Here is a 26692-nt window from a genome sequence, read left to right as displayed (position 1 = left end):
AATCCAGGGAGAGAAAACAATCTGAACAAAGAGACAGATGAGAAGGAGCACTGAGTATCTGGGGAGCAATGTGCAGACTGGTCTAAGCTAGAATGGAGGCAGATAATGGAAAAAGAACACTGTTTAGACAAGCTGGTCAGGACCAGTTCTGAGTTCTTTGTGTTTTGAGGAGACAGTGTTCAAAAGTTTGAGATTGGGAAAGTTAACCTTCTTCCACATCTATTGATCAGGCTGACTTAATTGTGAGTTAAGAATAAGGCATGGCTGAGAGGGCACTCCAAAGCTCTTACATCTTCCTGAATGTGGGGACTTTTTAGTCCCTCTCACATCAAGGGACCTGCCCCGCAAGCCCCACCCATATCTCACCCCCTAACTGGAAGGAGGTGTGAGTTTTCTGATTAAATAATGATATTCTACCCTCTCTTTGAAATTGAGAGGAGAGCTGTCACTGTAGTGCTCCATCTTTTGCCATCCCTTAATCAAAGTTCACTCTAGAGAAGATTGATTACTTGCCTATCCAATCTTTCTCTTTTTAAAAATTGTCTCCTATGTCAAGTGTTATGTAGTGCCTCTCCACGTGGCTCCAAATCTCTGCTGTGTACGTATCGCTAATACTGTGCTTGTACATAGCTGCCGTATATATATGCCCATCATTTAATTACAATTTTCTTTCCTCCTAAACAAACCAAAAAGCTTGAGCAATAACAATAGAAACCAGTGTCTAATTTTCCTCTGTCTTTAATGTGTAAAATCATTTGTTATGCTGTCTGATAGAGGTAAGGTAGCAAAAAGAGGTCATTAGAAAATGGCGTGCAAAGAGGGATTTCAGGAGAAGACATGGAGTTTTCTGGCTCATTTTATAGTCAATTTTTTTTTTTTCTGCCAGAGAGTCCTGAATCTTTTATGTACACTTTCTGATGTCTGGTTATGTGAGCATTTCTGTAGGTCTGAAAATGTACCCAAAACTTACGTACTTGTTAGTTATTAGCTGAGACACAAAGCTACTATTGTTCTCTTCTGCTAATTAGGCAACTGGGCAAACAAAAATTTCTCCCAATACTATTGTCAGTTGTTGAACGCAGGTTACTGGCTTTCCAACCTCATCCAGAATTCTCCTCGTGATTTTCCAGATCATAATATTCACCTGATGCTATAGACCAGGGGTCAGCCAACTGTGGTCTGGGGGCCCAATCTGACCCGCCATCTATTTTTTGTATGACCCGCAAGCTGAGAATGAATGTTCCATTTTTAAATGGTTGGGGGGTGGGGAGGAGAAAGGTGCAAAAATGATGTGAAATTAAAGGCTCAGTGTCTATAAGTAAAGTTGTATTGGAACACAGGCGTGCTTGCGAGGTATCTGTGGTGGCTTTCACTTTACAACAGCAGAGCTGAGTAATTAATACTGTGACTGTATGGCCCATAAGCCTAACATATTTATTGCTGGGCCCTTATGACAATGTTTTGAGCCATTCTGTCTTGGATGCCTCTGATGAATCAGGCCCCATGGAATGTTGGAACTGAAACAGACTTTGGAAACCATGTTAAAAAGCAAAAGAAAACAAAAATGAACACTGACAGAGATAAGTTATTTCTTGCCCCAAATCACTCAGTCTGTGAACTGAGCTAGTACTAGAATCCTGGTTCCACGGGTCCAAGGTTTCTTTCATCCATGCTGAGTCTTTTCTTATGTAGAGCTTATCCTACACCCGATGGGATAGGTGTTATATAGTCAGGAGGCAAGGAGAACTCATCACATTTTTCCACATTTTGATTTCGTGGCTCATCTGGACAAATAGCAGTGCACTATAATCAATTTATGATTTGGACTTGGGCTTTCATTATTTCAGCCAATATGAAGTGTCTTCTCTTTTTCATGTTTTCTCATCTCTCAAAAGGTGTATGACCATCATGAAAAAACCTTCTCACTTCCATGCTCTTTTTCTCTTTTAAAAAAATCTCTTCAACAAAGGAATTCAGAGGTGGCTGAGTTTCTACTCCAGTCTAAGTTTCTTCAGGGAGATCAGGATGATTAAGAAGCTATAGGTGGCAGTTACTGCTCTGAAGTACATGGATGGACCACATGTGTGGGGATGAGAGGGGAGTGCCCACAGTCCCCCTGAATGGTAAGAGTTAGTGTGTATGTGCATATGTAGGCTTTCCCGGGGACAGTATCCATATCTTTTGTAAGATTTTTAAGAGCCCAGGACCCCAAGAAGATTCAGAATTACAGATCTATAAAAAGAGACGCGTTTGCGGAGTGAAAGCTGCTCAGATGTGTGACGGGGGAGACTGACCTGGGTTCTGCTGTCTGTGAGACCTCAGCTGATATGAGGGGAAGAACTCTGTGCCCACTTACATCAGCCCACCCAAGTTTTTTACCTTCTCTGCCACTCATAGAGGTCATAAAAATTCATCGGATTCACATAACGGTTGAACTCAGATGGTGATGAAATCCCAGTATCATTCTCTCCAAAGAATGTTCTGATTAATAGAAACTGCAGAGGAGCTAATTTTATGAAAATAGCAAATGGGATTGTTCTAGCTGAAGCAAGGCAGGGAGAGCGGTTGCTGAAGCCGAGCGGAAGATGCACACAGCCCCATTGTGCAGAGCTGACGACTCCAATCTGGCCGTTTATTTATTAAATGTCTTTCCGCCGTAAATTATTAAGACTGGATTCTGGGAGATAAGGAAGGTGACAGAGTAGGACAATAGGATCGAAACCAAACCTGGACAGCTTCCTTCAGCATCACTGTAACACTGTGTCTTGTGAAAGCCTCTGCTTCCCTGGTTGGAAGAAAGGAAGTTCCCTCTTTGGTGGGACTCAGAAACGGATGAGACAAGTAACAGGCTTTGGGTTTCTGAATTTTTTGTCCGTTGTTACAAATCAGGATATCCCTCAGAGAAAATTCAACCTGTTGGCTCAGCAACTGAGAGCCAGGTATTTTGTCTGTTTTCTAAAGGGACTGCTTTGTCTGTACAAGGAAGAACTTGTTTGGCTTTAACATTAGAAAATACCAAATTAGGGGTGCCTAGGTGGCTCAGTCGGTTGAGCGTCCAACTTCGGCTCGGGTCATGATCTTGTAGTTCACAAGTTTGAGCCCTGTGTCAGGCTCTGTGCTGACAGCTCAGAGCCTGGAGCCTGCCTCGGATTCTGTATCTCCCTCTCTCTCTGTCCCTCCCCCACTCATCCTCTGTCTCTCTCTCTCAAAAATAAATAAAATACTTTTTAAAAAATAATAACAAATTAGGGGTGCCTGGGTGGCTCAGTCAGTTAAGTGTCTGACTTCTGCTCAGGTCATGATCTCCTGGTTCACGAGTTTGAGCCCCACATCAGGCTCTGTGCTGACAGCTTGGAGAGCTGTGTGTGTGTCTCTCTCTGCTCCTCCCCTGCTTGCACTCTCTCTCTCTCTCTCTCTCTCTCTCTTAAAAGTAAATAAACATTAAAAAAAGGAGTACCAAGTTAAATGTTTTAGTATACTCAGCCACCTAAAGATGGTGTCCATTTGGCTTGTTTGATAGTTGGGAAGGTGTTTCATGCTAGAAGGAGTTCTAAGGTCTGTTAAGCTGGAGAACAGGAAAAGGCTGGTTGGCAGAGAGACAGTTGAATTCGCATTATGCTAGTAATCAATTGAAAAGCTGGAGTTCTGGAAAATAGGGGAGTAGCTGGGCTAGAGGGCAAGAGTCTCCATTTCCTGGTCAGGCACTGCCTGCTTATTGGCTCAAGGCAAGTGCTCATATGTCATTAGTATGGATGCCTAGGGGGAGGGCCACTCATTCATGTGTTCATTCATCTGACAAATGTTTATACTGAGTATTCCTGGATGGCTTGCAGCCTGTGGGGATAAAGAATGAACCGAAAAAGTCCCTGCTCTCATGGCACTTACATTCTAGTGGGAGCCAGATAAGCAGCAAATACACATGTAAAATACCTGCTGCTTTCAAGTGCTCTGAGGAAGAAAAGCAGGATAAAGGAATGAAGAATAATGAAGGGGTGTGTAGGTTGAGGAGTGTGATCTTACACAGGGTCGTGAAGGAAGATCTCTCTGCTGCGGTGAAGTCTTAGCAGCGACCTCAAGGAAGTGAGAGAGTGAAGAGCCAATGGCCAAGCAGGCAAAAGGCCCTCAGGGGTAGGTCCGCAGGCACATTCCAAGGAGAGCAAAGGAGGGCAGTGTGGCTGGCATTGGGGGAGGTCCACAGGAGGTCTTGTGAGCCCTGGGCTTTTCCCTGGGTGACATGGGAAGCATCTGGAGGAGTTTTGAGCAGAGGGGCGACTTGATCTGACTGGCCGAAAACAACAACAGAATGAGCGTGCCGAATACCGGTCAGTGCAAAGGATGGCCAGAGTGCGGCCTGATTCCCATCATACCAAGCCCTTGATCAGCTTTTGGTGCTTCATCCCCACCGTGTGGAGTGAGAAGGCTCCTTCTATTTCTCCTCATCTCTCATGGAGGTGGGATTTCTTTGTTCTCTGCAAACTGGCATCTTCTCCTGGAGAGTGCCAAGGGTGATGATAAGGTGGAGTTTAATGTCCCTTTGTTCTCCTATGGACGGGGAGGAGGATAGAAAGCTTCTTATGGCAGAAAGAGCTGTTACCACTGCTGCCAGTGGCCCTAGCCTCTGGGTTCACAGTCCAGCCGCTGTCTCTGCGGACAGCTGACATCAAGCGACCGACCAGCAAGAGAAGGATTCCGTGCGTTCTGATTTCCTAAACTCTTGTGAAGGAGGAGAGGCCGGCAGCCCTAGAGAGAGGCACATGCCAGGCAGCTGCTGGGTGGATATATATGGCAAAACTCAGCTGGAGTCTGTACAGGAACATTTGGTGGGTGGGGGAAGGAAACCCACGATGCTCTATGGGCAAGTGTGAGAGTATTAGAAGAACCGTGGGGTTTCTGGATGAGCAGATGTCTGGAGGCATCGTTACAGACCCTGACAGGCCTGGGCTCCATGCTTCCTTACAAGAGGGGAAGTTCACTGTACCCAAGCAGCGGCTGAAAAATGCTCCCGTTGGGCTGAGGTCACGCCAGCGAGCGCTCAGTCTGTTCCATCCGGGCATTTCAGAACAGGGTCAGGCTGAGGCTGTAGATAGTGTAGTCACAAATTCTTAGGCTCTGAGTCAGAGGAGATGGCCAAAATGGAGGGATTTTAAAATATGAACACAAATCTTATTTGAGCTCCCAGCTACTCGGATTGAAAGGCTTTTTATAGATTGGTGCTGTGCTCTGGGATTGAAAGACCTACTACTTAGGAAGGACATCTAAGAGGTAAATCAGGATTAGGAATATAATTCTCTGAGAAGCACACAAATACCTAGGTATGGCCCAGCTTGAAATGGTAGTCTCATAAATATTCCCCATTTTTTTTGTTGGCAAGAATCCCTGTCCTTAAGGAGGAAGAGAAGCCTTGAGGATTTCAGTTCTGGGATTTTCTGCCCCAGAACCGTGTTTTGCTAACCTTTGGGGCACCATGCCAAACCATCCTCAATAGCAAATATTAACATGAGTCTGCTACACAAACTCAGAGGCCCTGAGGGCAGTAGATGTGACTTAAGTTAATCTAATAAATAAATGATGATAAATAGAATTGGTTCTTTGATTGCATTGCCAAAATATTCCCCCAGTTGACACAGGAGACACAGGGAGCATGTTAAGTCGGGATCAAGGAGAAGAAAGAGGGGGGTGACAAAGGGCTGGGGGCTTGAGAAATGAAGGCAGGGAAGCCAGATTCCTTAAAGAAAAAGGAAGCACAATGTGTAATTATTTAGGTGGTCCACGGTTGAGAAGGATGGCCCTTCCCGGAATGGGTCATTTCTCTAAACCCTCTGTTTCTGGAGATGATTGCCCCTCCAGTAAACTCTACATCTTGCCTGACCCCTTGGTCATGTTTTGACCTAAGGAATAAAGGCCTGATGCAATTCACTTCAAAAACTGAACATCTGCCCTCCATCAGGCAGTGTTCTAGAAACGGGAGGCACGGAGATGAGACATAGTCTTTTCCTTCAAATTGTTCACATTCTGTTGTTTGAGACAAACAAGAAAAAGCACTCTGTGCAATAAAGGCTACATCAGAGGGAAATCTAGGGTGCTTCCTAAGTACAGGGCAGGGAATAGAGGAGCAGGGAAGGTTGATACTTGAACTGGGTCTTTATGGATGACTGGAAATTAGCCGCAGAGGATAAGAAGGAAAGGGTTCTAGGGACAGGGAACGGCACATGCAAATATTTAGCAGCATGAGACAGAATAGCAAACAGGTGACAGGTGAGGAGTTCAGAGTGTCCGTGGTATGGAATGGGCTGGGGCTGAAGGCATGGGAGGTGGGTAAGGGAAGAAGATGAAGTTGGGCGAGGGCTGTCACTGGGATCTGCGTCATGAAGGGCTCATATGACATGATGAGGAATTTAGACGTCTTGCTCTCTTCTGTAAGTCTCTGGTAGATATTTACTTAGTTATCTGGCCTCCGCTTGAATACGTTCAGGGTCAGAGAGTTCTCAACCTCCCAAGGCTTCCCACTTGATTGTTGGGTGGCTGTGAATCTTACAAAGTTCTTTCGTACACTGAGCCAAACTCTGCCTCCTCCTAAGTCCTACCCCCTGTGTCTATCTTTGCCATTTGTAGCAACATATGAAAGGCCACTTCTGAAATATTTGAAGATACCAGTGAAATCTTCCCTTAGTTTTCAGCTTTCCAAGTTAAGCACACACAGAGGTCTCCTGTTCTTGATTTATTTCATTGTTTCTAGACTCCTTCACCTTCCTGGTTACAGCGATCTGGATGAACTGTGATTTGTTTGTTTGTTTGCTTGCTTGCTTTCAGGCTGGACTTGAACTGTGACATATTAAGGCATCTTTTAGAATCTGGTGCTAGAATTTGTCATAATACATCACGTAAGTTTGGAGGGCAGTAATGCTATTACTGCTTCTTTCGAGCTGGATACTCCACAACCATCAGGCACTGCAGTGTCCTTAGAATGTTATTGGTCACATCTGTTTGCTTTTAAAGCTTATGATTAACTGAAGCTTCTAACTCTTCTGCACATTTATTACTGCCAAGTGAAATCTCTATCCTATGTGCAATTTATTTTTGAAATCTAAATATAGGACTTTACATTTACTTCAATTTTATCTTGTTAGTTTTCCAGAGTACTAGATTCCAGCCTATTAGATTTATTTCTAAAGTCTTGATTCTTTTCCCTATTATGTTAGTGGGTCTCCTAGCACATTTGATAGATATTCTTTGTGTGTGATTTGGATTACTATTAAAAATGCTGTCTAGGAGCACCTGGGTGGCCCAGTCAGTTGAGCATCTGACTTTGGCTTGGGTCATGATCTCACAGTTCGTGAGTTTGAGCCCCACACCGGGTTCTCTGCTATCAGCATGGAGCCTGCTTCAGATCCTCTGTCTCCCTCTCTTTCTGCCCCTCTCCTACTCACACATGTTCCCTCTCTCAAAAATAAACATTTATTTATTTTTAAAAATGTTTTATTTATTTCTGACAGAGAGAGAGAGAGATGGTGTGAGCAGGAGAGGGTCAGAGAGAGAAGGAGACACAGAATCTGAAACAGGCTCCAGGCTCTGAGGTAGCTGTCAGCACACAGCCCGACGCGGGGCTCGAACCTATGAACTGTGAGATCATGACCTGAGCCGAAGTCGGACGCTTAACCAACTGAGCCACCCAGGTGCCCCCAAAATAAATAAACATTTTTTAAAAATGTTGTCTAGGGGATGCCTGGGGGGCTCAGTTGGTTAAGCGTCCGACTTGGGCTCAGGTCATGATCTCACTGCTCATGGGTTTGAGCCCTGCGTGAGGCTCTGTGCTGACAGCTCAGAGCCCGGAGCCTGCTTGGGATTCCATGTCTCCCCATTTCTCTGCCAGTCTGCCACTTGCACTCTGTCTCTGTCTCTCTCCCTCAAAAATAAATAAACAGTAAAAAAATGTTGTCTAGGATAAAACTTGGCAGCATTGGAAACCTCCTTCTTATCTGGGTATATGTGCAGACAGCTTCAGTTTTGCCTAATGACCCATTTTATTTTATTTTTAAAAAAACATTTCTTTATTTATTTTGAGAGGGAGAGGGAGAGAGAGGAACAGAGAGAGAGAGAGAGAAAGAATCCCAGGCAGGCTGAACGCTCAGCAAGGAGCTGGCCACGGGGCTGGATCTCACAATTGTAAGATCATGGCCTGAGCTGACATCAAGAGTCAGATACTTAACCAACTGAGCCACCCAGACACCCTGCCTAATGACCCATTTGACAACATAATGCATAATGATAACTTCGAAGATATATGTGTTTGGCATTTACTCCCATTCAAGTCAATAAAAGTTTATTGTTGACCCCTTATCTGCTAGGTTCTGTGTTAGGTGGTCAGGCCACAAAAAGTGATCAAGATATCATTCTTACCTTAAAGAGTTCACCATTTAACAGAGGTGATAACCATATATGCATCAGCTCCAAATTTAATATAATTTGTATACTTAAATATGTAATTTGTACTAGAGGTATATACGCTGTTTTTAATGTAAAATATACTAGATGTCATATATATTATATCATATTCCACATTAGCAGTAGAAGCAAAGTTTGCAGAGGACCTGGCGAAAGGGGAGATAAACATAAGCCAACCGTGGAGAGGTGATGTCTTCAGAATGGTTCAGGAAGAGCAAACCCCTAAGGGGGATGGAATGCCAGGTTCAGGGAAATGAGTGACAGGAAACAAGATGGCATGTGAAGGGTCTCAAACGCCATGTTAAAGAGTTGGGGCTTCTTTCTGTAGCTAACTCAGAAGTCTTTCACCAAGAGGATCAGTAGTACGATCTGATTTATCAATTTCATAACTCTACAGGGAAAGGAGTTCATTTTGGCAAAACCTACTCCTAGTGAACTAAGGGTGAACTCTTACTCTCTGTGTGGGCTCTCATTAACTGACCGTTAAGCATCTATGTAATAGCACCTCAATTGTTCTGTGTATGTTTTGCTCCTACTTCTTCAGTTTCTGTGAATTTCCTGACTGCTTCTTTGACCTTTGGCCTCTTGTCTTTTTTTTCTCCTTAGGCATTTGTGTTCTGCATTCTGTTGGTGTATTTGTTCACCTGCAGCCTGCTCTGACCTTTACTATTTAATGTGTCCTCTGGCTGTGGCTTGTGAGCCCTCAGAGCTGGTGTTGCCTCCACTTTGGATTGCTCACCTGCTTTCATTTCCCCAGGGACTCCCGTCACCTCTGTGTGTTCCGTTCCGTCTTCTTCTAACCCGGTCTCATCCTTTGCACTGCCATCTTTATCTCCGTTCTTCTATTCTAGCTCCCCGACCTGCCAGCCGTACCTGTTTGCTCACTGTGGTTTCAGTTCTGGTGATAAAATGTAGTCTTTCCTTTCTCAGAGCTATATGGTGCCCTTGAAGAGACAGGACTAACACGCAAGAAATCGTATAAATTACAGTTGATTGACTAATTGGACATATTAACTAAAAGCGTATGAGTTTACAGAAAAGATTGAACTGGGAAATTCAAGAACCTTGAGGGGAATGGTCTTTTCTAGTCAACGTCTTTTTTTATTATTTTATTTTATTTTATTTACAAATAGTTTATTGTCAAGTTGGTTTCCATATAACACCCAGTGCTCATCCCCAGAAGTGCCCTCCTCCATGCCCATCTCCTCCCTCCCCCCCTCAACTTCTTTTTTTTAGAAGGTTTGGATATTTGAGACACAAACCTTTCTTTGGAAGGAGGGGAAATGTAGGGCAGGACTTCCTCTGGACTTCCCCATGATTGGCTCCAAAGCTGCCCATCTTAGAGGAGCTACCTTGTCTGTGCCATCTAGCGGTGGTTGCCACCAGAAGCCTTACCCGCCTCAAGGAGAGAGCAATTTAACGCCATTTCCAACTTAAGCACCATATCTACGGGGCGTGAAATTAGTTCCAGCAAGCAGCAAATTTGCTGCTAATAAAAATATTTAGCGATTCACTTGTCTTTAAATCAGCAGCAGAATATTCCTTTACTTGCATCAATGCTTGTTTCTTCCAATTCTAATATTTGATAATCAAGCTGGCGTTGTTTAGCCAAAGCCATGATATAGCAAGGTCTTCAGGTCTGCAAAAATTTGGGTTTTCTGAGAAGGAATTTTTATCTCTCTCTTTGGGTCAGAAATAGGCCTGGGTGTTCTTTGGACCATGCAGATGGAACGCTTTTACTGGGCTGGGGGTCTAGGAAATAAGTTTTCATTTTCTTCTGTCTGCCAATATTACCTCCCGAGTCATTGCACGTGGAGAATCTGGGGCGCGAAGAGAGGATGCGATTTCCATCTCGCGTTTAGACACAGCCTTACTCTGTCTCAGTGCCAAACTCATTTTAATTTCTTTTTTCTCTCTTTTAGCCTCCATCTACTTCAGAGTGAGGGTAATCTAAATAGTGAAGAGATATTGTAAGATATTAGAACTTCTTTTTCATTTATTCAACAAATATTGACTGGGCACCTGCCATATGCATTCGTTGCTGCAGGTCTTTCTTTGGATCAGAAGTGTTCCAAGAAGCCTCCATCACAGCTAGGTGAGAGGCTGACCTGGCTGGCGACACCTCTTCTCCAGGTCACTGGGATGGGGGGGGGGGTTGTCTCATGGAATCTTCTATTTGTCTTTTCCATATGGAGCTCTGAGAAGAAACAAAGGGCAGCAGACATTATATTTCTCAGCTCTTAATTAACCGAAGGGTCTAAACAGATCACTTCAAAGTCCAAAGCATTCAAAGAGTGTAGAGGTACCCTGGGGACTCTGCCTTTGGCCCCAGAGGAGCCCCGGCTGAATCCTCTTTCTTTATCTCCTCATAGAAAGCAGTTTTGATCATCCTGATAGGAAATCAAGATGTGAACAGCTTCAGACATCCACAACTATATCCTTCTCAGAAATGAGTCAACATAAGAGGCTCACGAAAGCAGGCCTCTTTGTTAAGAAAGTGACTGGGACAGGCCTGGTAACAGGGAGATAGACTCAAAGACAAAGTAACCCAGCGAGCTAACACTAACTTCAGTGTTGGAGCTACTGGAGGGGGTAGATCAGAGAAAGGAAATGACATCAAGGAATGACACTAGGCAGTGGCCAAAGGACTAACATGGAGGCCTGGGAAGGGGAGAAGCCCCCTGTGTATAGCCGTCCGTGGTGCAGAGGTTTGGGGATCAATGCATCGGGCTCTATCCTTGGCCTTTCAGGTATCTGATTCTGATAAAGCTCGTTTCCCCCCTTGATGTCAGGAAAAGAACAGACAAATTTTACTTCCTGTCCCAGGTCCTTACTACAGGATGAGAAGGTTTGGATGGTAAGTCTTGTAAAGGGCTGAGACACTTCCCAGAGGGATACTATGATGAAAATCTGGATTTCTGGAGAGCAAAACAGTATGATACATTTAAGTTAGACAAAGCAAGGCTTTTCTAATGGCAAGGGATATAAGACCAAACCAAGTGGGGCCACTTTCCCTGAATGAGATTTGTAACCCCCATCATGTTCTAATCTCAAAATCCAAATATTTATTACTCAGGGAGGGTTCAACTGAAGGTCCTAGTATTTAAAATCTTGATGATTTTAAAAATATGTTTATTTCTTTATTTTTGGCAGGGGGCATGAGTGGGGGAAGGGACAGAGAAAGAGGGTGAGAGAATCCCAAGCAGGCTCTGCATTGTCAGTACAGATCCTGACAAGGGGCTCGATCCCACAAACCGTGAAATCATGACCTGAGCTGAGATCAAGAGTAGGACACTTAACCCACTAGGCCACTCAGGCGCCCCTAAAACTGTGATGGTTTTATCTTAGCTGCAGAGTAAACAGGAACCATCAGATGTGAATTGTCAGGGAAATATACAAATGACTTGAAGAACAAGCTCTATCTAGTAAGTACTTAAGCAACGTCCAGAATTGTGAGCAGGGGAAAAGAACCCTAAATGTTGGACCTGTCTTTCTTATATGTCAATACGTAATCAAGAAAGACTTTCTGGGAGTGAATGTACAAGGAAAACAGGTGACTCAGTCAGTGGGTGGGGTGCAGACTGAATGATGAGGCAGAGCATGAGGCTCCTGGGGAGAGTGTGAGGGGGAGCCAGATAACAGAGACATGAGAAGCACCAGAGAAAAAGGAAGGAGCTGGAAGATGGGAGGCCTGGAGTCTTCTGTGAGCCCCTTGACCTAGAGGCAGAGCTGACAGAGGCTGGGGAGAGGAATAATGGGGTCAGAGCAGGGATGCGGTCTTTCTCTGCTGAGTATCCTGGCCCCTGGGTACCCCCCTCACTCCTTCTCACCTTCCCTCCTTCAGGTAAGCTGTTTGTGCCTCCACTTCCCACTGAAGCAGCCTTGCCTTTGGCCCCTACCATAGGCCCACAGGCCGGAAGTCTCAAGCCTACAGCCTTCTTGGGGGCAGGAGCCAGACCTGGGTCTAAGGTCAAACCAGTTCTGAGGATGGAATAATGATGCTTAAAAGTGTCTAATTCCCATCTGTTTCTTGGACATTTTTCATAACTGCATCAGTCCTAGGCCAGTCATTAGGTTCCCCTGAGTTCTTGAATTAATACACATAAAAGGCAGAAACTTAGCAAGTTCTGATGAACTTCTGTCAAGGGCTGATGAACACAGCCCTAGGAGGCTGATAATTCCAAACCTGGGCCGAGCAGAGCATATCATCAGGGATTAATGGTCACAAAGGCCTTTAGAGATAGAATGAATACTGCTCAGAGGCATTCAGTCCCTCTGAAATCTCAGAAAGAGGGGCATGGCTAACATGTTGGTTCATAAAACAGACTGGCCATGTGTGGAATTTCTAAGCGGCTAGGGGCTGATCTCATTCAAAGTAGTTATTTCAGGGGCGCCTAGGTGGCTCAGTCAGTTAAACATCCGACTTCGGCTCAGGTCATGATCTCACAGTTTGTGGGTTCGAGCCCCGCATCAGGCTCTGTGCTGACAGCCAGCTCAGAGCCTGGAGCCTGCTTCGGATTCTGTATCTCCCTCTCTCCCTGGCCCTCCCCTGCTCACACTGTCTCTCTCTCTCTCTCTCTCTCTTTCTCTCTCTCTCTTTCTCTCTCAGAAATAAATAAAACATTAAAAAAAATTTTTAAAAAGGTAGTTATTTCAGAGGTCATTTATCAAATACTTGACCTTGTTCTGAGGAAATCTTAACCATCTTCCTAGCCCTTAGCACCTGGGATTTGGATTGCTGAACTCAAGCCTGGGTCCTGCACATTAAGGGGCGGAGATACATACAGTGCAGAGCTGTTGAAAGAAACCCCTTTGCCAGGGCACCCACATTCCAGAATTGGGAGGTCATTGGAAGGGTATCAAATGAGAAACAGAGTTGATTTTAGAGGTCCCCTAAAGGCATGGCATCCTAATAAGAATAGACACTTGTGTTAAAGTGCCGGGGTTTAAATCCTCTCTCTAACTATACTGGCTGTGTGACTTTGGATAAGTTACTTAAACCCTCTGTGTTTTTGTTTCCTTGTTTGGAAAACCAGAAAAAAGCTGCCTATCTCAAAGATTTCTTTAAGGTGATAAATGTTAGATATACCTTTTGCAATTGATTCATGACAAATGTTTGTAAAGCCCTTCAAAATGAGACGTTCTATATATATGAGCTCTCTCTGTTTAATGTAAACTAGAAAACTTAAAAAAAAAAAGCATCAGTTGCATTTACTAAAATGTATGCTATTTAAGCTTGGGTTGGCCTATTCAGAGGCTGAGCCATTCTCCTACACATTTCTTGTTGACTTCTTTGTGAAATTCCCTCAATAGTTGCTCTAAAGCGTGGTTTCTCAACGCTGGTACAATTAACGTTGGGGGCAGCATCATTTTTGTTGTGGGCAGCTGACCTGTGGATCTGCAACATCCTGACCTCCATAAAACACAACTAGATGCCAGTAGCACCTTCTGCCCTACAGTGACAGCAAAAAAATGTCTCCGGACATTGCCAAAGGTCTCCTGGGGGTGCCGGTGGCAGTAGGGGCAGAATTACTCCAGGCGGAGAACCACTGTTCCAGAGCTTTCCGTCTTCTTCCGGCTTGCAACCCCACCTGCAGATACCTACTTTCACTTGGTGATTCGTGACTCTCATTTCCCTTAGAAAGAAATCACCCCACGTGGGGGTTTTCAGTGTCCCTTTCTTCCCTATCAAACTTCATCTGCATATTCCCCCATCCTTTTCTCTTTTCCTTAGTTTGGACTAGTCTTCTTTTTCACAACTAACTGTGCCCACATCCTAGATTAAAGTCCACCCAGGTGCTTTGGTGCTGGCTTCCATCAGCCGTTTTTCTTCTTGGTGTCTTTAGTCAATGTCACTGCCTCCCCCCTCCCCACCCCCCTATCTAGCTGCAGGCTTCACGACTTTTTTTCTTCAAACATCATCTTTAAGTACTTCATTATCCTCACAAAGCTACCAGCTTTTTTTGTTTTTGGTTTTTTTCATTTATATCATCATGTTTTTCTGGAAAAACAAAACAAAACACCAACAACTAATATTTGTGAAGCCCTTACTATGTACCAGACGCTGTCGGGCTCTTCCCTCTCCACTCCAGGAATTCTCCTGATGACCACCTGATTGCCGGATCCAATGACCTTTTCTTGGTCTTCAGTTCTTTCCTCCTCTGAGTCTCTTAACACCGTTAACCATCCCTTGGTTAACTGTTTCCTCCCTTGGATTCAGTTTTTCTAGGCTTGGGATTAATTACCTGAATGTCAGAGGAATTCATTTAAGTAGTTGCCAAGACCCCTGTTGGTGCTGGACTCACACGTCTGAGATGCTCTCAACTTCTATTTGCTGGACAGCTACAATCATAACGCCTCCACTGTAGTACCTCGGTTGGTCAGTGGGTTAAGCAGTTAAGTGCCCGACTTGGACTCAGGTTACGATCTCTCTGTTCAGGAGTTTGAGCCCTGATCAGGCTCTGTGCTGACAGCTCAGAGCCTGGAGCCTACTTCAGATTCTGTGTCTCCCCCTCTCTTGGCTCATCTCCCTCTCATGCTCTGTCTCTCTCTGTCTCTCTCTCTCTCTCTCTCAAAAATAAACATGAAAAAAAAAAAAAGGCTGTGTCTCCAGAAGCCACAGAAACACACCAAAGGGCATGCAGCCAAAGAAACCCCACCACCCAGAGCATGGTAGAGGCCACCTTTACCTTCCTTCCAAGCAGCCAAATTTCTCCCAAGCTTCTTTTCCCCAACCACTGCCATTATTGTAACCCAGGCTTAAAACTATGGAATGATTTTTGTATGTTTCTTGTTTGTTGTAGGCTTCCCTTCCCCTTGGTCTCTGCATTTACTGGGACTTCAGTCCAGTTTCCAAGTTTCACAAATCCATCCCCACCAGCCACTACTCTGACTCAGGGCCTTATGACCTTTCTGAAGTTAAATATCTCCTCTGGTATCTAGTCTGTATTTTCTAAACAGCATAGTGCTTCTAATGCTTGATTCCACCTCCCCAACTTTGCCATCATCATTGTCTTCTTCTTCCTCAAACAGATGGTAATTTAACTCTCTAACACATTCCAACACAAAAATGCCCACTTCTGAGGCACCAAGGGGGCCTCAGTCGGCTAAGCCTCTGACTCTTGATTTTGGCTCAGGTCATGATCTCATGGTTTGTGAGATGGAGCCCTGCACTGGGATTCATGGAGCCTGCTTGGGATTCTCTCCCTCCTTCTCCGCTCCTCCCCTGCTCATGTTCTGTCTCTCAAAATAAATAAATAAACTTAAAAAAAAAAAAAGAAATGGAATCATACAGCATATGTTCTTTTGCGACTGGCTTCTTTTGCTCAGCAAAACATGGTCAGGGTTCCTCCATGTTGTGACATGAGTTGGCACCACATTCCTTTGTACTGCCAAATAGTATTGTGTTCTATGGATACCCCACATTTTGTTTCTCCATGAAGAATTTGATAGGTAATTGGGTTGTTTATACTTTTGGCTATGATGAATAATGCTTCCATGAATAGGATTTTATTTTTACCCCTGATCTTCTGCAGTTCTGCGGTGACAATGCTTGGTGCCACTTTTTCATTTGTCGTGCTGGGCACCGTAGACCCTATCAGCCCAGGGAACTGTGGGCTCTAGTTCTAGTTCTGGGAAATGCTGTAATATTATTTCTTTGGTGATTCCTTCCTATCAATTCTCTCTCTTTTCTTCTTCTAGAGTTCCTATTAGATTGTGGACCTTCTAAATTGATCCTCAAATGTGCTTACCCCTTTGCTTCTATTTTCCATTTTGTTTTCTGTTTTCTATTTTCGGTGAGAACTTCCCAGCCCTCTTCCAACTCTGCTGTTTAGTGTTTTATCAGGGGTATTTTATTTCAACGTGAATAAAGCTCTTTCCCGTGGTCTGTTCTCTTCCACAGCATCCTGTTGTTTTATATGAATATAGTGTCATTCCTTGATTCTCTTAAGTTTCAGTTATTCTAGTTTTGAAATTTCCTTTTCTTTCTGCATTATCTGTTTCCCTAAAATTTATTCATTTTGATTGTTAGGTCTTTTGTGTTAGAGATTTTGCTCAGATTTGCTGTAATTATTGCCTGGCAGAAGTACTTAATGATACCCTGAGGGCTCCTGGGTGGCTCAGTCTGCTAAGCATTGGACTTTGGCTCAGGTCATGATCTCGCGGTTCATGAGTTCATGTTGCGTGTTGGGCTCTGGGCTGACAGCTCCGAGACTGGAGCCTGCTTCGAATTTTGTGTCTCCGTCTTTCTCTGTCTCTCCCCCACTCACGCTCTGTCTCTCTGTCTCTCTTTAAAAAAACAAACATTAAATAAATTTTTTTAAATGATGCCCTAAAGCTCAGGTAGAGATTGTGTGTGTGTGTGTGTGTGTGTGTGTGTGTGTGTGTGTCGGGGGTACTTACTTTTGGTGACTAGTAGGCCTTATGGCAGTGATTAGTCAGGGCTCTGGCCATTTATTTGGAAGCCCCTAGATTTTAGTGTTGATGATTTTTTACCTCGAGCTGGAAGTCTCCCAAGAAGCAAATTCTCTAGACTTCTGCCTGAGGAAGTGAGTATAAGCCTGGCTGCTGGCATTTCCAGAGCCGAGCCAGGGAAGGGGACCAGAGGATCTCACCCTTCAGTGGAGGATCTCTCCCCCAACTCCTCTGCTTTCAGAATGCACCTCACTTCACCTTTGGCTGTTACTGTTGTCCCTCATGTGGCCCTCCTCCAGTTCAGTCTCTCCCGGGATGTCCTGCCATCTGCTGGGGACTGGGGGGTGGGTCTTGGGCAGTGGCCTTCACAGACACCTGGTGCTTCCAGCTCCAGATCACATTTTGTTGACATGTCCCCTCTGCTGTTGTCTCCTCTTCCACAGGCTTTGTGGATTCATGTCCTTTTTATTCATGCACTATCGTTTCAGTTGCCTTTTATGAGGGGGTACAGATGAAAAGCAGGCCTAATGCACCATGTTAACCAGAATCCTAATTGCTTTTGATGGAGTGATTCTATCAGCCTCATGCTCATCTGTTTTAAGTTTGTTTCTACTTTGACCCAACCGATACATTTCTGCCAAATTCATCTTCCTAAAGCATGGCTCTAATTATAGAACTCCTCAGTTAAAAATCCTTCACTGCTTCCTCATTTTACTGTAGAATCTTAATATTAGAAAAGATTTTACAAGTCCCCTGTTCCCTGCTTGATGCACAAATCCTCTGTCCCTGGGCCTCTGCCAGAGATTCTTCAGTGAAGAGATGCTTACTCTTCACCAGGTCATCCGCTCTATTATCGCACAGATCCATGTGTTAGAAAGTCCTTTCCTAACTAAATAGAACTGAAATACCACTCCAGAAACTTCCAGTTGTTGACCCAAATTCTGACTGGTGGATCCTCAAATTGGAAGCCTAATCTCTCTTCCACATGATAGCACTTTGTATATTGAATTATTTTTATTTGTTTGTTTGTTTGTTTTGAGAGAGACAGAGACAGCATGAGTAGGGGAGTGTCAGAGAGAGAGAGAGAGAGAGAAATAAAGAGAGAATCCGTGGATCAGCAGGATCCGTGCTGCCGGCACAGAGCCCAATGTGGGGCTTGAACCCATGAAGGGGTAAGATCATGACCTGAGTTGAAACCAAGAATCAGACACTTAACCAACTGAGCCACCCAGGTGCCCCTGTATGATTGAATTATTGCCACCATGTGCCCCCAGATCTTCTCTTACTCTAGTTAAAAATCCCGGGGCACCTGGGTGTCTCAGTTGGTTAAGTGTCTGACTTCAGTTTAGGTCATGATCTCACGGTTTGTGGGTTTGAGCCTCGTGTCGGGCTCTGTGCTGACAGCTCAGAGCCTGGAGCCTGTTTCAGATTCTGTATCTCCCTCTCTCTCTGATCCTCCCCTGTTCATGCTGTCTCTTTCTCTCTCTCTCTCTCAGAAATAAATTTTAAAAACCATTAAAATTTTTTGTAAAAAATCCCTAATTCTTAGGGCACCTAGGTGGCTCAGTCAGTTGAGGGTCCAATTTCGGCTCAGGTCATGATCTCACAGTTCATGAGTTTAAGCCCTGCATCAGGCTCTGTGCTGACAGCTCAGGGCCTGGTGCCTGCTTTGGATTCTGTGTCTCCCTCTTTCACTGCCCCTTCCTTGCTCACGCTTTGTCTCTCTCTCAAAAATAAACATTAAAAAAAGTTTTTTAATCCCTAGCTGCTTCAACCATTTCTTATCTGACACCACCTATTGAATAATGTCCCAAATTCCAACTAATGTGGAGGACCTTCTGTGACATGACTCCAGCTTCCTGTTGCAATGTCGTCTCTCATCTCCTGCTTTCGCCACCCATGCCGGGCACACAACGTGCCTTTTCTCTTCTCACCTCTTGTTCTTTTACCTGAGATACTCTGCTTCTTTCCATTTGGTTAAAATCTTTTCCATCCAAATATTAGGGCTGATACACTCCAAACTGTTAAAGTAGTTAATTTGGGGGGATGGAATGAGATGGGTCAAAGGGGAATCGTGATTTCTTAACTTCATACAGTTTTTTTCAAAAGCAGTAGGATTATTCATCATCTTTAACAAATGTTATTCAATGTACTGAATGCATTCCATTATATGCAAATGCATTAAGTACCTTAAAATGAATTTAAAAAGCGTATTAACAAATTCTACCATCGATTATAACATTATTTAAAAGTTACGTGGTTTAACTTTTTAGAAGGTTCTTCCTTCTAATGTGACTTTTCCCCTACTCTGAACAATCTGAGCATTTGGGGGTAATTTTTTTCATTGCCCTTTCCACATTATACTCTACATCATAGATTTTGGTGTACAAGTCACCTTCCACCAACCAGTCGCCTCTTTGCAGACCAAGGACCGCATCTTACTCATTTTGGAAGTTCTGGCCTTCCAAACATTCTTGCGTGCTACGTAGTAGGAGGTCAGTACATTTTATGGAAAGGGTAGGTTGGCTAGTTCACACTATGATTTACTTATGCTCCTTCAAAAATAGTTCTCTATTTTTCTTTGAATGGGAGGGGAGAGAACTCTGGGTACTTCAGCCTCCAGTCAGCCACTGAGTGGCCTTCCTGAATATTCCATAGCCTCTTCCCAGGGGCGCACAATTGTATCAGTTTTGCTTTCTTTGTAGCCAGATGAGGCTTCAGTGTCTGCATGTGTGAAGCTAACCTGGCTAATCCGTGTAGCCTCTGAAAAGGGTGAAGGACTCTGGAGACAGGGGAGAGGGTTGTGGAGAGGAGATGGGCTGGGTCAAGGCCCAAGGAAGGGAACCAGTTTCTGTTACAGAAATATCAAGTAGGAGAGTCAAAGGTAGGGAGAGGCAGGCAAGATGGGGAGCAGGAGTCAGTGTGGTATCTGGCTCAGAGGCAGACAAAGCTGCTCCCCCAGATGTAAGTACCCCATCCCACAAGTGCCATAAAGATCTCTTGCCCTATCTGGTGCTGGAGCGAATGGAAAGAATAGAATCTGTATCTCTGAAACCTTGGGCTGTTCTATGCCTGAAGTGGAAACACGTTCTGTGTCTCTGTCTGCCTCTCTGTCTCTGTCTCTGTCTCTCACTCACACACACCACCATACATATACCACCCTCCTTTACTTCCACCTTCCCGTGCTAAGTGGGGTATAACTATCTCTCATAGATCTTCGCAGCAATGATAGACTTAAGCCAAAGGGGGTTCCTGGCTTCCTGATTCTTGAAGTTGCCCCTAGTTACAAGGGTCGGAAAACAGAAGTCCTTGCCCATTGATCTCCCTTGCTTTTTCTGAGTCCGTTCCCTGCTCACCACTGGCCTGCAGGCGGAAGATTAACTGGTGTTTAGTTACAGAGCACTGTGAGCAAGGGAGGAGACAGCGTGCATCCTGTCCACAGACAGATGGTATGTTTTCAGTTTCTCATTTCGGACTTTGGGTGCACACAGTCAGAGGGTCGTGCTCCTCAGTTCATGGTATGCCACCGCCACTCGTCCTGGGAGACCTCGCGTAGACTCACTGAATTCTTATTGTCCCCCTTCCTTTCCTGGCCCCGTTTCTCTTCCCTTTTCCACAGTAACTGCTCCCACCTGTGATTATTTCATGTATTCCTTAGACAGCGCTCCCTGGGAGGAAGAAAGTTCTGAGATGGGGGCCTGAGTGTGGGTTCATTCAGGAGTCCTCTCGGGAGACACAGATATAAGGAGGTAAGGATTGTAGGGTGGCCTGAAGGTGAAGCTGATGGCCTCTGTGCTTGCAGCTGAGGCCACAGCGGAGATCCTGGAAGCTATGCACCTGGCATGGCCCTTCAGAGTTTTCCCAAGCAAGGCAGGAGGGACCAAGCTGTTTACATCCTGGCATCAGCCACCCTTGACCACTTCCCCTGGAAGGGGCATAGCCTTTGGTGAGGCAGTTCCCCTGAGGGATGCAGCCTTGAGCCTCAGCACCAATACTCATAGCAGCTGGGGAGGGGTGCACTGGCCCCAAAGAGGAGTGTGGGTGGAGCACCCCAATATCCACTGTAGGGTATAAACTTCTAAACCACCTTCCATAAGTTTATCCGTCCGCATGGTCCTTGAAACACATGTGTATTGCTTTGTGTCTTTTAAAAACACATGTAAATAGGGGTGCCTGGGTGGCTCAGTTGGTTAGGTGGCCGACTTCGGCTCAGGTCATGATATCACGGTTAGTGGGTTTGAGCCCCGTGTCAGGCCCTGTGCTGACAGCCAGCTCAGAGCCTGGAGCCTGCTTCACATTCTGTATCTCCCCATCTCTCTGACCCTCCCCTGCTCACGCTGCCTCTCTCTCTCTCAAAAATAAATAAAACATTAAAAAATAAATAAATAAAAACACATAAATTGTCTTGTGCTATAAATCTCTCCTCTCCCCAACCCCCCATCCCGACTCTGTTTTGGAGGCCTGTCCATGTTGCTTTATGTGGATCTATTTCATCCCTTCTTACCACTGCATGGTGTTTCATCCTTTGTAGTTTCCATAATTTTCCCATCCGTTCCCTTGGTAGTGGATACCCAGATGGCCACCAGCGCTTTGCTTCCACCATCAGCAAGATGATGGACATTCTGTGGTTCTGTGTGAGATTTTTCCAGGGTGTGTGTACCCACAGTGCCAGTGCTGGGTCACAGGCTCTGTGCAGCTTCACTTTACTAAGCCCTACCAATCTGCTCTCCAAGAGAGCTGGACCAGTGTTCACATTTATTAGTCTGCCTGTTTCTCCACATTGCTGTCAGCACGTGGTATTATCAGACTTTCTATTTTTTGCTAATTTATTATACATAAAGCGGTATCTTATTTTTCTTTTGTGTTCTTCATATTATTTGTGAAATTAAGTATCACTTCAAAGACTTGTTTGACCTTAGGATTTCTCCTTCTATGAACTACATATTTACCTACTTGGTTCATTTTTCTATTGTTTCTTCTTTTTTTTTTTCTTACTAAGAATTTTCTTGCTGAGCATGTGTTGGTGCAAATCTCTTCTTCCAGGTACTACCCATCTATATGTTAACTCAGTTGATGGTGTACTTCACTGAACAGAAATCTTTAATTTTGATATAAAATCCATCCATTTTTCTCCTTATGGTATTGCTTTTGCATCTTGTTCACAAAATCTTTTCCTGCCTTAAAGTCACAATATATGATCATGTATTTTCTTCTATTATTTGTGATTTTACCTTTCACATTTAGGGATGGAATCTATATGCAGTTTTTTATTTTTTATTCATTAATGAGATAGAAATTCAAATTTATTTTACCATTTATGAAATAAGTCCTCTTTTGCCCTTTGATTTATGATGCCAGATTTATCATATGCAAGTTTTCATGCACACATCAGCCTGCTTCTGGACTCTCTCTTTCACTCCACTGGCCTGCTTCTCTCTCTCTCTCTCTCTTTTTTTTTTTAATTTTTTAATGTTTATTTATTTTTGAGAAAGAGAGGTAGAGTACAAGCGGGAGAAGGGCAGAGAGAGGGAGACACAGAATCCGAAGCAGGCTCCAGGCTCTGAGCTGTCAGCACAGAGTCCGACTCAGAGCTCGAACTCACGAACCATGAGATCATGACCTGAGCCAAAGTCGAACGCTTAACCGACTGAACCACCCAGGTGCCCCTGCTCAGTTCTTTTTTATGTGGTTCACCTAGAGCCATGGGCCTCACTGTTCTGGATTCAAATTTCTGAGAAACCTTGGTCTGTTGAACACACCATGGTGGCCTTTGACCTGCACTTGCCACAGACGCACCATGTGAGTATTGGGTCTGCCCTTTCAAGCTTGAGTCCTTCATAAGGAGAGGCAATGAGTGTGTCTCCCTAAACCCTTTTATCGAATCCAGTGTGCACCGTGGTGAAATTAACTCCTTGCCCAATATGATCAAGTGATCCTCATGGACAGAATTCATCATCTCTAGATTCTTAAGGAGGGATGGGGGAATCTTTTTAAAAAATGCCCAGATATTCCTCTTTGGGGAGGAGGTACGAAGAGGAAAATAAATACTGAAGAATTCAATTTTGCTCTCTGAAATCCCCGTCTCTGACAAGTAGTTAATCTATTTGTTGACGCCATGAGAGGAGAATACCCAGCAGGGAGAAAATTAAAAAACACTCAGCACCAGTTGCTGCCCTGATGAATCTCATCCAATTATTTAACAGGACACTGCTGGGTCTGCTTCTTTTATTATTATTGTTTTAATTTTATTTTATTCTCTATTGCTGATTACACCATTGTGAAACTTTTCTGGATTAAAAATAAAACTCCTCCTTTGAATCTACCCTTTTTCATTTGGCACTGATTTTTATTCCCCTTCTGTGTTCACAACTGAGTTCAAAACCAATGTAGGGTTGTTATTGATTTACATGTTTATTTACTTTCCTCCTGGAATGCAGCATCTGAGAGGTTAAATTCTGAAAAGGACTTTACAAAATTTCAGTTGCACTAGGAGACGTGTGGGTCAGAGCAGAAAAATCCGAGTAGGGTTGTGTAAGCTGTAAAGTATTTGGAAAAAGTGTTGGTTGCAGGCTTCTTTTGTTGAAAGCGGCCTTTTTTTCAACATTTAAGGAATGGGGCAAGATGCCTGTGGAGGAAGCTCTTTATCAGTTGAGGCTTGGCTAGCCTCTGGGATTCCAGCGGGTGCAGAAGAGAAATTCCCCACCACCTTCCACCCCTGGACTCACCCTTGTCTTGCCTTGATCCTGCTTCTGTCTTAAAGTCATTGGTTGGGTAAGAGGATTTGGTCATTCTCTCCACTTAGCCTCTTAAAGTGACCATGCTTTTCACAACCCCATCCCCAAATGGAACATACTGTTCTGACTCTGGTTTGGTTAAGATCTTCTGGCGTGTTTTGGCTCTAGGAGAACCTTGACCTCTTGGTTTGTGCCGGTCCAGTCCTCATTTACCTCGTGACCTTCCCTTGTGGCCACCACTCCAACCCCTCTAGCCCCAGGGAGGGGTGGCAGATAGAACAGAGGGCAGCCAGGGAACTTTGAATTTCAGATAAACAGTGAATGATTTCTGGTGTGAGTATGTGCCCCAAATTACAGGAGATATTCTTATGGTTCTGTTTCTCCACGCTTTGCCACACAGGCCCAGGGTTTGTGTGTCCCTCTCACCTCCCTTTGCCCTCCTTTGGGCTTCTCACCCATAGCAGCCTTGGATTCCTTATTGCCTCCCACCCCTACCCCACGTCCTGATCTCCAGCTGTGAAGCCGGGCTCTCCTCTGCTCGGACAGCTGCAGACATTTCCGGGCCAAGGCAGCCTGGAGGTCCTGGCCAAGCACCACCTCCCCCAGCCTGTCACCACACTGTGAGGAGCACAGTGAGGAGCCACACCCTTTGGGCAGAGGCATACCTCCCACTCCACTCCCGTCCTCGCCCAAACAGCCACCCTCGCCTGCCTGGGTATGTGGAGCGTGACCTGCAAGGGAGAGCAAGGCTCTTGCCCGATGGCCCTGGGGAGAGAGCCAGCGTGGGCTACTCTAACGCACAGGGTCAGGCAGAAGCCTGGCTGTGGGTCTCAGGGTGGCATTGCCCCTGCGACAGTTCCAGAGAGCTTGTGTGGTCACCCTCTGGGCCTCGCGGCTCATACTCGCTAGATTTCTTCCTCCTTCCTCAGGAGGCTGTCTGAAGATCAAGGTGGCTGACTGGTTCTCCTAGCTTCCACCCGCATCCCTGGCCCTCCTTGCCACCCTACCTCTGTCTCTGCTGCAAGATTTGGGTTCCCTTTCCCTTGCACCCACAAACCATCAGGCTGCGTCTGGGTTGCGGGGTGGGAAGTCACCAAATTTCCTTTAACAAAATTTTGACAGCTCACAGTTTTAATTCAGTGCATTATTGGGGTGGGGGGGGGCAGTTAGTATGGAGAAGTGAGGGGAGCAGCTTTTGTTGTTTGGAAAGAATTTAGCCAGTCTTTCCATCCCCTTCCCCCCTTATGCCCTGCTTTGGGCTGAATTCAGCTAGTTATTTTCCAATTCGGTTGTGTGTGTAGACACGCCCACAGCTTCTTTGATTCCCCTCCTTTCCTCCTAATAGACAAACTGCTGCCTAGCTTGCAGCTTCTCTCTCCATGGTGACCAAGCCCCTCATTTCCATTTCAGCTCAGCCTCTACCTCCCCTGCACCCCACCCCCTCCTCCATGGGAATCTGGCTGTTTCCTTTCTCTGGTTCTACTCTGCTCCTCTCCTACTTCTTTTCCCTTCGGGGGATTCTCCCTTACGTGGAAAGAACAAATGTCAACATGTCCTTGGCTCCCTCCTTTTCTCCTTTATCTGTCCCCTTCCTTCTTTCTGCCCCTTTACTTGGGTGGCTCCCGAACCTTTGCTTTTCTTAGCTCTTCAAACACATTCCTTTCATTGCCCCCTCAAGTTCCCTTTCCTGCTTCCGCCTCTGGCTGAAGCATGTAGAGGTGCAGAGAAGGGAGGCAGAGGAAGGGGGCGCTGGCCTCCCTTTCCTGTCTTGGGCTCTGCCTGGGCTCTGAGATTTCTCTTGGGGTGAGGTGAGGCTGCACCCCTACCTCTCTGCCCATGTCCCACTGCCTGGGTAGCCCAGGCCCTCAGATGTCTGCACACCAGTCCCTGGAATCTGCTGCTGCTAGAACCTTCCCAGAGGCCCGGGCCGGTCCTTCTCTGCTGGCAGGCAGGTTTCGTGTGCAGGTGAGCGGGACCAGGTTAGAGAGCCGGCTGCTACACCTCGTCTGCCTGTCGGGGCCCCACTGCCCCCATGAGCCTGGGGCCCACTGACAGGTTTTAGGTACACGAATAGAACAGATACAGGTCTCACTGAAATTCCCTTCACAGACACTCTCTGCCCCGAGGCCTTCCTACTCCTATCATTGATCACGACTGTCTAAGGACACCTGTCCCTTACACACTTTTTCTGGTCTGGGTCCTTTGCTGCATACAGTCCTTCTTACCCAGATTAGCTTACTTGGCCCTCATGATAATCAGGTGCTTCCGATTCTGCAGACAGAGAAACTGAGTCTCAGAGAAATTAAACACATTTCTCAACGTTGGAACAAAGAAGTACCCCGTGAAGCTGAGACAAGGACCCAGCTTGCCATGCTCCTAGCTCGCTATGCTTTTTCTTCAGCGGCCTGTGAAAGGCGGCAGGGGAGAAGGCTGCCCGCTGCAGCGGTGAGTGAGGCAAAGGTGTCGATAAGAGGGGTGAGGAGCAGTTTTCTCCCCTCTGCCACGTCCCTCCAAGTCCTGTTTACGTTGTTCTACAACGCCAGCTTGTCCCATTCTTGTTAATGCTTCTTTATGGATGTTTGAGTTATGTCTGCCCCATATGTGCGTCTGATTTTTTTTTTCTTGGACTCTGTGCTTCTCGTGGGCACTTTCCGCTGCACGACTCTCCCCGGAGAGGGGCAGACTTCCCGCTCCGGTCCCCAGCCTGTCTGACTTAGGGCCCAGCCAGGGGCGTGGGAAAACAATGCTGGCCCCGCCTACACGGGGGCAGGTAGCGACCCAACTTCTCACTTTCCCATCTTCCTGTTCCACCCCAGCCAGGCTTCCCAGCCTGCTCGTTAGCCTCCGTGAGAAATTAAAGTCCCAATAATCAAATCAACCCTTGTAAATTCCCTAGAAGCAGCTCCAGAGCACCAAGGAGCCAGCAAAGCCCAGACCCAAATCCATGTCAAATTTCATAGATATAATTTAAGTAGGGATCAAAAACCACACTAACCTAGTAACTAAGGCTGCTCAAAATGCAGAGTTTATAGTCCATCTGCCTCTCTGCTCCAGGGAGTCTGTATTAAATTTATTGCAAAGTAAAACAAATAAACCCAGGC

At 45.4% G+C, this 26692-nt stretch overlaps 1 protein-coding gene across 1 annotated transcript in view; it reads left to right on the top strand.

Annotated features, from left to right (window-relative positions):
- PKNOX2 (PBX/knotted 1 homeobox 2) overlaps window positions 1-26692 on the top strand; it is a 310367-nt gene that overhangs the window by 552 nt on the left and 283123 nt on the right. The window lies entirely within an intron of this gene.

Source organism: Crocuta crocuta, unplaced genomic scaffold (assembly GCF_008692635.1).
Source record: "Crocuta crocuta isolate KB4526 unplaced genomic scaffold, BGI_CrCroc_1.0 scaffold172, whole genome shotgun sequence".
NCBI lineage: Eukaryota > Metazoa > Chordata > Mammalia > Carnivora > Hyaenidae > Crocuta > Crocuta crocuta.
Note: the sequence above shows the minus strand (reverse complement) of the source record. Positions and strands in the feature narration are given on the sequence as shown.